Here is an 11,203-nt window from a genome sequence, read left to right on the forward strand (position 1 = left end):
AAGGTAGAAGTAAAGTAAAAATAAAAATAAATAACAAGAAAATTAAACTAGTATATATATATATATATATATATTTATTTTTTTTTTAATGTAAAACAGTGAAATCTACGTTTATTTTGTTATGGTTTTGTTTACCTTTCATGTATTATTCCTTCTATCATTTAGTTCAACTATGAATTTTATGTTAATTAAAGTGCTAACTCACCTTCTATCCAGAGCACATTGATTTTGAGTATATCTATTATGAAACTGACACAAGCTTCCCCTAGCAGTGATGTACAGATACTGATGTGAAATATATATATATAGATTTATGGTGATAGCTATTCACATGAGATGTAACCTCATGGTCTAACCACCAGATAAAAAGCTTTAATTGATCTTGACAATGAGTAAGTTAATGAGATATAGCGAGAAATAATTATTGCTGATCATTGCTCAATATTGTTCTTGATATTGAGAAGTGGTTTAATTTTGAAACATTATGTTATTCTCTAGTGAATTAGTTTTTTTTTATTTTTCTGGTTCTTTTTCCTACTTTCTTTGATATTTAGGGAAATTAATCACATTGAGATTTATGTTTTATTATTTATTAACATTTGTACCTAGTCCTTGCCAGATGTGGGTTTAATGATTGTTTTTGTAAGTGATAAAATTTGTATTCTAGTTGTTGAAGCAGCATTTTGTTTAGTCTATTACAATACTAGTATCTTATCTTCACTTCCTTGAATAATGAAAATAAGAGCTGTTATTTTCGATAGACTGTTTGTTAATTTTTATGTCACTCTCGTGTTCCAAATAATCATACCTGTACAATTATTTTGGAGAAATTTTCCACTCTGCATGATGTTTATTTGAGTCTTCCACCCTGCACTATTATTCTTCCCTTCACTATTAGTTAGAACATGAGAGTACTTTGTGACAAAATGGTTAATGTTTGTTTAAATCCTGTAAGAGATATGGCATGAGGCTGGAGTGATAATGTTATTAATTGTGTTTGGTGATCTACTGAAAATATACTTAATTATAATGAAAAAAGTAGAAAAATAAATGTATAAAAGCTAAGTTACTGCACTGTCTAAAGCATTACTTCACCAAAACTTCCAAACTGGTTTTTCTGGAAGGAATTCATTAGTTACCAAGCTGTCTCACTAAGTCTACTGTGAAACAAAATACTTTTTATGTTCCGTTATTCTAGAGTATTGTTGGGAATTGGATTACGACTTGAAGATAACAAAAACAATGTAGAGCTACATTTAAATGTTATATTAAAAACTTGTATAGCTACACCAGAAATGCAATGTGTATCACATGGAAAATGTTGAACATAATAATGTAATATATGTTAACATTTGCCTAAATTGAAAATGTATTTCCAATAATACTTACCTCTTCACACATTTTTAGCTCTTACTCGACTGCATAGGGCCCCCGTGAGGCATTGAGAGGACAATACAGTTGTGACCTGATTACGTTTTCTGTTTGAATCAGTCATGGTTCAGTTACGTTGTATGTTTGAATCAACATGGTAAAAAATTAAGACTAACCCTCAGGGACAAACTACTGGAAGAGTCTTACCTATAAATAACACAATTATCAATTATATTTTTTGAGAATTTTTCTTCCCTATTTCAAAGTATAGGATTATACAATACTATCATCCCTTGAGAATATAACTGTATTTCATTGTTTCTCACATGATTTTCTTTCTTCTATTGGTTTTCATTACAACAAGTAATGTCATGTCTAACTTTTTACCATTGTAACTGTCTTTTTGATTACTGTAGTAAAATGCAATACATTGAGTTATTAATACATAGTGTAATTGTTGCCTTGTTTGAATAGATACTCACTTTTGCATGCAGATAACTTCTTTCCTTGAGTTTGTACATTTTGCTAAAGAAATTTTCAAACTCTCAGCCTTGTGAAAATTCCCATCTAACCTCATGTGAAAATGGTCCAATGCATGATGATGTTATCATGCAACAGAACCCTTCACTAATAAGAATGTGACACACCTCCATGGCTCCCTCTCCTTTCATGCTCGTGAATCTTCATTCTTTGACAATACAATAAATATATGTACACTGGAAATGTGGGGAGAATGGATGGGAATGTGTGTAGAGGTGAGTATCTATTAGAAATACATTTTCAGGTAATGAAAAATTATAATTTCTGAAAATGATACCTCATCTCCTCATGCAGATAGCTAGAATATCAAGTTGAGATGATGATGGAGGGATTGATGCATAAGTTATCTAGATGAACTCCCTTCAGAAAGCAAGTGAATAAAGCTCATGTGGTGTCACATCCAATGGAAGGGGTACCTAGGAGTACACCCATGGGAAGACTGCATTTCGTCTCATCCAGGGTATACTTTTTTGCCCATGTAGAAGAACAATATAGCCATAACAGTGTTGCAAGGATGGTCAAAACAGATACATGGCATTGAAGAACTCACATACAAGCTGTTGGACAGCCAATATGTGTAGTGAGGCTAGAGCTTATTCAGACCATACCTTGTGTGCTCACCTCTTCTACCATTAGGCTCGATGGGTCAAAACTAGCCGTGGAAGGAGGGCACTTGTGATAAGTATCTGTTCTCACGTTCTTTATCATCAGTATCTACAAGCCCCCATACCAACTGCAGGAGAAAGACACTGTGAATCATGACTGTATGAATACTTATATAAACGTTTACTCAACCATCAGTCACTACAGGCCCCTTGGCTGCTGTGGGAGCAGGGTATACGAGCAATACATCACTGGTGCAAACAGTGTTCACCCGAAGTCTACCACCAGTCTTTGATGCTGGTTTTTTTCATGATACTCAATGGAATGGGTATGATATGGATCAGACATAAGTAATATAGATATATACAGAAAGAGATACCATGAGGAAAACAAAAGTGGTCTTGCAAAACACCCCACCTCACAGAGGGCACTTGTAGAGCCAGTACGGATGGTATGAGTGATTTCTGTTATCCTGACTCGATCGGGATTTTGGATAAATATACCCTGCAAGGCAACTCTAGCCACCTAGTGAGATCCTATAGTGATTGGGAGGTGATAATAATTTTCTTCAATCACCTGTCCATAGATGGAGGGTGGATTGGAGGTAGCCACAGGCAGAAGTCTAAATCCCTATGGAGACAAAACAGCCAAGTAGAGCAGATAGTTAGTTATGAAGAGGTGAGTGAGAGTCCACATGTCAGCCTGGGGAATAACATCCAAGTCTGTGAAAAAGTGTAGCTAGGGAATGTGGGTGACAAATCTAATGAGAAGAAACACTAAAAAAGAGTACATTCATTTGGGGAGTAGAAAGTTGAGAGGAAATCAACAGATGATGTGAAGTGGAAGGACCATTTCATGTATAGTCTCATCAAGAAAGACAGCCCACGACAATGTTCAATGAACCTGGAACAAGACTAGCTAAGAAACTCACCCAAGTAGAATTAGCACAGAGGAGGAGGACCAAAGTCAAGAAGTAGGGGGACCTGAAGTGTGTGTCCCCATGGTAGTTGACATGAGGCAACACAGTAGATCTGACCAAATGGATCAGGACTAATTGATCTATAAGGAGGTGAAAGAATTGTGGAGATGCCTAATGGACAGTAAACAGGTTGAAGGCATAAGTAGAAAACACTCATCCAAGGACAAAGAGCTTGGAGTCAGACCATCATTCAGAGATGCTCCACACCCTAACAGAGAAGTATCCAAAAATAGGTGAAGATCCAGATGGGGAGGAGGTAAGGGAATGCCAGAGTTGGTGACAGTGAGATCTAATTACCATGCAAGATCCCCCAGAAGAGAAGGAAGTGGACTTATGAGGTTGGTGGAGTCTGAAAAGGTTCCATTGGTCACACAACATCCAATGTAGGGGACAAATATGTACACAGAGTGAGGAAGGATTAGGAAAAATTTATGTGCCATCCCAAATGATCAGAGTCACAAAGAAAAAGTGAAATTGGAAGGATTATATAAATGAGAATGCAGTGGGTACTGACACCATTCCAAACATAAAAGCACACAACTGGATATGTGATCCAGGTGGATAACTATGAGAAAATATCCTGAGTATGGGGTGATTAGGATGTGGACAATGGTGTCCAAAATACAAACCTTGGTCATCCACAGGACAAGCTAAAATGACCAACTGAGAGAAAAATCTACCATCTAGTATTGTGTGACAACCAAGAAACAGGGATCAATTTATAAAGAAATTTCCAGGTTTTCCTGTATCAGAGGTTGTCCAAAAGAAAATACAAAGACCCCAAAAAAATATCCAATTACGACAATACTGATATACAAATACCCTAAAAAAAGATCCAATTACAAGAATTTTTATATCTTATTTATTTCCTAAAAGTACAATTAATGTTTAGTTGGCAATTTTGCATCGTTATTCAACTAATTTTTGATGCCTTATTTTCCAGGAAGTTTCATTACATTGGAAAAAAATAAGCCCAAACCATGCTGATGTTACATAGTATTGGCCAATCACATTCTATGTTTTCATTCTTACAAGCTTGGTCTGCCCACCAAGTGCAGTTAAGTACAGCCCATAGTAAGACTAGACTTGCATCGGAACTCTTACACATACTACTATACCGTAATACATATACAATGCCTTAGCACTGCACATGTACATACACACACTGCTGATATGTATTGTTGTTCATATACATAGTTTGTATTAACCTGGAGAAAAGCAAAGCTAGCCTTATTTTATTTATTCTCATTCTGTACTGATCAAAACTTTCATAAAATCTTATTTGTAGTTATCATTATTATATTCTATTTAATTTGTGAATTTCCTGCTTTCTCATAGCAGCTAGGCCTTCTGTATTTCCTAGACTCGATTGGTTGTGTCTATCTAATATTAGCCTTAATCCTGTGTGTATGTGTGTAACTGAAAGGGTGTCAGTATTTAAACTGTAACAATTAACAATGTAAATTCTGAGTTTGATTTTGTAAATTTTTGTTCATTGGTAAGAAGTTCAGACAGTCATGTTATTTTCATCGTCATAAGCATCTATACTAAAAACAAATCTAACAAAATTTTAGTGTTATTGGCATTCATTTTCAATGCGAATTCCACCCGCCTATATATATGCATACAAACATCAAACAATAAAATGTGTGGTAATGTAACTAACTGAACTGTATACACTGTACTGTGTCACCACACATAGCCATTCATGCTCATTTGAACACCATACAAGATGTACATGCATAAAGCAGCACTGAGGTGCTATTGTCCATGATAGAACATGTAGTGATTAAAACAGTATTATTACCCAATCACAAAAGAACTTCTCCTAATGTTTTCAGACCCTTTTGGTGGATTATACCAACATTTCTCTTGTACAAAGTACAATGTTTTGAAACAAAAAAAATAGACCAAAAGGTATTTTTGTGGAGATTCAAATTTGAGTTTATAGTTAGTTACCGATTATTTTGTTTGAGGATTGGAGCGAACATTATTTATAAGTTTACAATATACTGCAATACTCTTTTGAGTAAGGGTCTGTGCTAGGGTACTAGTCATCCATCAGAGAACACGGGAGTTTAAGTTGTTTGTCCGAGGAAATTTTTAGTCATCTCGGGTGACTGGATGACCATTAAAATTGAGCCCTGAAGAAACAATAGAGGGAAGAGAGGTCGATAATTGGATGCCAGTAACCGATCTCTAATGGGAGAACAAAAATGTGGGAGTCAAAATCCATAGAGACTTGTGAACCCTCAAGAGGGTTTAATTCTCACACAATTTCAACATCACCCCCTGAAGTGTCAAAAGATGTCGGATGAAAGTAGGAAGAAAAGCGGAGGACAGACAGTATACAGAACATAGCACTGAGTGGGAGATGGACAGGATGAAATACTGAACTGGTGGGTTAAGGTTGGGACAATCAGGAAAATCAAAGATTTGAGGGAAGATTAATGGCAGGCAGCTAAAGCCCATAATCTCAGGGAATCAGGGATATTAAGAAAATCTCACAGGCAAAGAGAAGGGAAAAAACAAGGTCCCAGAGAAAGGTGCAAGGGAGATGGACTAGAGATAGGTGGATACCCTTCCCAAAATGTTTCAACAACAGGTGAACCAGAGACGAAGAGAAATGATAGAGGAGGTGGAATTAGCCATTGATGAAAAAAAAAAAAGAAGATCTAAATCCCTGAAAAAAAAGTCATAAGGGAAACAGAGAAGAGCTACCAACATAAGGTAAAGGGAGGTACTAAGGAAGAATAGTAAAAAAAGTCATAAAAATGGGAAAAGTGAGCTCTAGAAAGGGAATCCAACCTCCAAACTGGCAAAGGTGACTCTGAAAACTGGAAGTCAGGAATAAGAAATGCAAAGAGAGAACAAAAGAGACAGTAGGCAGGGAGTATGAGGCATAAAACCAAAGGACAGAAGGTGAGCCCAAAAAGGAGTGGTATGTACCTATATAACAAGTGAATGAAGATATATAAAGAAATCACAAGGAAAAGCTTATGTACAAGCAAATGGGAAGAGTCAAAAGACAATGGATTAAGAGATATAATTGTATATATCTGAGAAATAAGGTGAAGAAAGAAATCAGAGGAAGTCTGAGAGTGTCATTCATTAGGTAGAGTAGTTCACAATGCAAACCTGGAGGTGGACATTGGTGCTTAAATTTGTCCTCATCAGTTCCTGGCATGAAAATGGGTAAGGGATGAGAGTAGAGGAGCCCAGCTACATAATGGAAACCAACACATAATGGAAAATGGTAATGTCTTCAACAGGAAAAGATCTTCCAGCAGAAATGTTGTTCATTTGTTCTGTGTGCAATTCTTCACTCACATCAGTTTTGGAGATATTCACATTAAATTGTGAATTCATGCTGAGTTTAACAAACTCAATCAAGTAAAAATTGAAATTTTAAAAATTATAAAAAATGCACATCTCAGCAAATGCAAAAACACATGGGAATTCATGAGCATAATTGTAGAGGGAGCCACTGTATATGAAGGTGTTAAACTCCTATTAGTGGAGGGTTTTACTGCACAAAGACATCATCACACAGTAGCACAAGTTCATGTTCTTTTTAAGTGAGATTAGGTGAGAGTTCTCACAAAGCTGATAACTTGTAAATATCTTGGGCAAAACACATGAACTCAAGAGGAAAGAAGCTATCTGTGTGAAGAGGTGAAGTATCGTAGCATAGCATTACTGGAAAGAACAGAGGATATGGTCCCTGGAATCCAGCTTTGCATTTGGCCATCATGGTACAAACAATGGCATTGTTATCAATGTTGTTAATAAAAATAAACAGAAAAGAACCTAACCCAAAATCTTGAGGTATATTACACCACCTGTAAATGTAATATACTGTGAAGTCACTTCTTAATAGCATCCTCTACTACAAAACTTTCAGTTCATTTAATTATCTCCTGCCCCAACCGAGGCAATCTTTCTAAAAAGTGTTGTACATGGCACCTTATCAATATCCTTCTGATAGTCCAAGTACACCAAATCCCTTGCATTATTCATACCTCAGTCAAACATTACGTTTCCAAGGTTAGTAAATTTGTAAAACATCACCTTCCATTTCTAAATCTGTGCTCACAAAGAAAGAATTGCTCTTATAATAGAGAAGTCAGATTATGAAGTTTGCCTTCAAATGTGGTAGAAGCTACAACAGTGAAGGAAATTAAAACAGTGGTAGAAATATTTAGGAGATCAGGTATGGATAGAAGAAAAAGGTTTATTTATGTAGTTTGGGGAAGGGTATTGGTATAAAATGGGATAGCCTGGATGGGTCAAAGGGCTCCATGTTATCTCTTACAAATGAAATGAGGTAAGAAGCTTGTTTGCTTCAGATTTTTGCATAAGGGATATTTACATAGTACAGCTGGGCAATTAACTTGATTAATCGATTAACTATGAATATTAACAAGTCTCATAAAATAATTGACTAATTGAAATTACAATTAAATGGATTATTGCTATGAAAAAAAATCAACTAATTGAAATTAGTTTCAAATTGTTCCAATTAACTAGTAATTTAAATATTGTCATAATAATTTTTCATTATTATTTGATTAAAATTAGGGTTTTTGTTATTCCAGTTGTCTAAGTAATCAAAATACTGCCATTATGTTTATTGTTAAGTGCAAAGCTATATAATGGGGTATCCATACTCTACCCACAACAATTTTTAGCTATCTAGTAAAAATAATAGTTATTTCTTTTGAGCCGCCTCACGTAAGAATAACCTATTACTCAGCTTTACACACCAACTCTTATTTGACTCTATAGTGAGATTTGACTATCACTCTTATGGTACACACACATGGCCCCAAAATGTGGAGCACATTTTTGTGACAATGACACACAAACCATAAACCTTCAGCACTGAAATATGTCTATAAAAAGAGTAACTGACCAGAAAAAGCTTTCATGTAATGTCTAAAGACAAGTTTTATACCAACATACTGTAATTGAAAAACTACCATTTTGAAATCTACACTTTTATCTAAACTTCTGACCAATCAAAACTACTTGAGTACATATTTTTTAATACTAACTTTTCTATAAAAGATGAATTTCTTAATCCATCTGGCTATCTTGTCCATTCAACTCACTTACTGCATTTCATCCTTACAAATCCCCCAGTATTTCTTACAGCCAGCCACGGAAGGAGAAAATTACAAACAAGTAATTCCTAATTACTGAAATATAACTAAATTGCCAGTAATTACTTAACTCCCACCCCTAAAATAAATGTGGCACTGAATAATTAATCTCTTTATTTTCCAGCATCTCACTATTATTAAGTTAATGGTCTATGAGTGTAATCTTTTGTTTCCTTTATTACCCTAGAACAACACTTCCCAATTTTCTTTTATATGTAACCCTAATTTTGAGAAAAAAGTTTATGCAATTCCAGACACCACAAAAACAACATAGCAACCAACACCTTCACAGGGTAATTGATTTTCAGAGCTTGTTAATCCAGAACAAAAGTAGGCCTAATTGTAATCATTTTCTCATGACCCCCATCAGCTTACACCATTACACACAGTTTAGAAACTGTTGCACTAGAATAAATATTATCTTGTACAGGTGCCTTATATTTCTAATTCTCTCAATCTTGAATTTTATCAGCTTCAGCTGCACCTTAACTCCATTCAAGGATATCCTATAATATTCTGGAAAGTGAACTATCTACTTTACATTTTCTCTAGTAAAAGCAGTTAAGTATTTAGTCACCTCATTTAATCATCAACAAAAACCCTACTATCTTCATTTTTAAAATCTAACTCCCATTTTGTCATTCCACTTCCCTTTAAAATACTATAAGTATTAACATTTTCTGCAACTCTTCCTCATATACCTTTCTCAAGTTTCTAATAAATTGATAGGTACTTTTCCATTATACCCCCACAATTTTAATAAGTTTAAAAAAATATATATATATATATAAATATACACTTTATTCATATAATAAATGTCCATAATAAATTTCTAAAAATATATTAATAAGCATTGTATCCATACTAAAACTTTACCATTTGCAGGGGCATAACAGAAAAGTACCAGTGATATCAGTTTTTACTGGTTCTTTGGTAACTTTAGATCATAAACCTCTAAACCTGAAAACCTACTAGTAGCTGTCTGTTTGATTTTTCTAAATTTGTAATGCTTTTCCTTAACTTTCCAATTAATTTTCTTTGGAATTAAGACTGCTTTCTTACTCATCTGAACAAACTTTATAGTTGTAGTAACTTATTCCTAAAGGTTTCCACTTCACATAAGTATCCCAGTTTAATCAACAGCCTGCCAACCCTCAGTACAGCACTCGGTTGGTGTACAAGAGGTCTCAAGTTTGATTCAGAGCTGTGATTAATACTAGAGCTAAACTAGCACTCAACAAGCAGTTTTCTTACAACCCTGAGTTAAGACTCAAGGACAGACCCCGCTTGTTGTAAGAAGAATGTGGTAGTTTCAGTTGTTAAAAAGTGCCTTACTACTAATACAAGCAACTGCCAGAGCTCTTTAGCAGAGTTGGCAGTGCACTTGCTTGTGTGAAGATCTCAAGTTTGATACTGAGACAAGGAAATAAAAAAGGAATTAACAAAAGTAACATTTGGAACTAATAGTAATAGAGTACTAAACAAAAACTCTGATCTTATCAATACCATAAGGCCTTGAACCTTATAATATTAGTTTATATTTTAATATAGCAAATATTGTCTCCCAAATTTCCCTCACTGCACAATTTTCTGAGAGATCTCAATGGTTAATATAATATTTAAGTTTATTGTTATCAAAATAGCATTATCAATACCACTACTTGGGTAAACCGACTCAACCTGTATCATGATTGAAATTTTTATCTTAATTAAATGCAAGGGGCACTTGGAAGTTGGATTCAAATTTCATTAATAAATTAGTGCTACTTAAGCTCAAGACTTACAATTTAGAAGTTATACATACATGATCAGAAAAATACACTACTACTTACTACTACATTACTACTACGAATACTATATTACTACTAACGTTAGTACTACCACCGTACCAGTACTGCACCTATGAATATCAACTGTTGTCATTGGTACAGTTATTTGGGTTAATAAAGATACCCTTTTGTTGTTAATGTTAAATTATTATATCGTTAGTACTTACACTTACAATACAAGTTACAGTTACAAGCTGAGTTAAAACTTAGAAATAGAAGTTAGAAACAAGCTAATAATAACATAGAATAACTTTTTCTTCTTGCTATAAAGCTCAAATTAACTAATTCATAGTGTAAAATAATAGAAAATAATTTTCATATGTAAAATACTTACATTCTTAGATCACGTAAAAATTTGGAAACCAAATTAATACTTTATTAAGGCTTAATTTGTAACACCAAATTATATAATAAGCCGCGCCGCGAAATTTACATAGTTCAAAAGTCCAGCGTACTCGTAAGCAAGTAATGACAAGCGCATGCGTATAAACTGCCATCTACATTGTTGTATCTCAAACTCATTCTAAATAAACATCACTCCGTTGTGCCTGATCAGGTGTGTTGACTTGTTGTTTGAATTATGTAAAAAAGTGAGATTCACTGAAAAGGTGAATCGTCTTCACTAACTAAATCACTTGGTATGGGGATAAGTTAGCAAATTATTGGATAGAAAAGTGGCTGGATGGGAGAAAGCAGATGGTTGTTACTACTAATAC

General features: G+C 34.4%; 1 protein-coding gene across 1 annotated transcript in view; it reads right to left on the reverse strand.

The window, feature by feature from the left end:
- The window catches only part of LOC111086138, a 56,074-nt gene extending 45,139 nt beyond the window's left edge, over nt 1-10,935 (reverse strand). The window contains exon 1 of the mRNA XM_022387778.1: nt 10,822-10,935. The gene's annotated coding sequence lies outside the window, so the exon portion shown is untranslated. The remainder of the gene's footprint in view (nt 1-10,821) is intronic.
- Between the last annotated feature and the right edge of the window lie 268 nt (nt 10,936-11,203).

This window comes from Limulus polyphemus, unplaced genomic scaffold (assembly GCF_000517525.1).
Source record: "Limulus polyphemus unplaced genomic scaffold, Limulus_polyphemus-2.1.2 Scaffold875, whole genome shotgun sequence".
Classification (NCBI taxonomy): domain Eukaryota; kingdom Metazoa; phylum Arthropoda; class Merostomata; order Xiphosura; family Limulidae; genus Limulus; species Limulus polyphemus.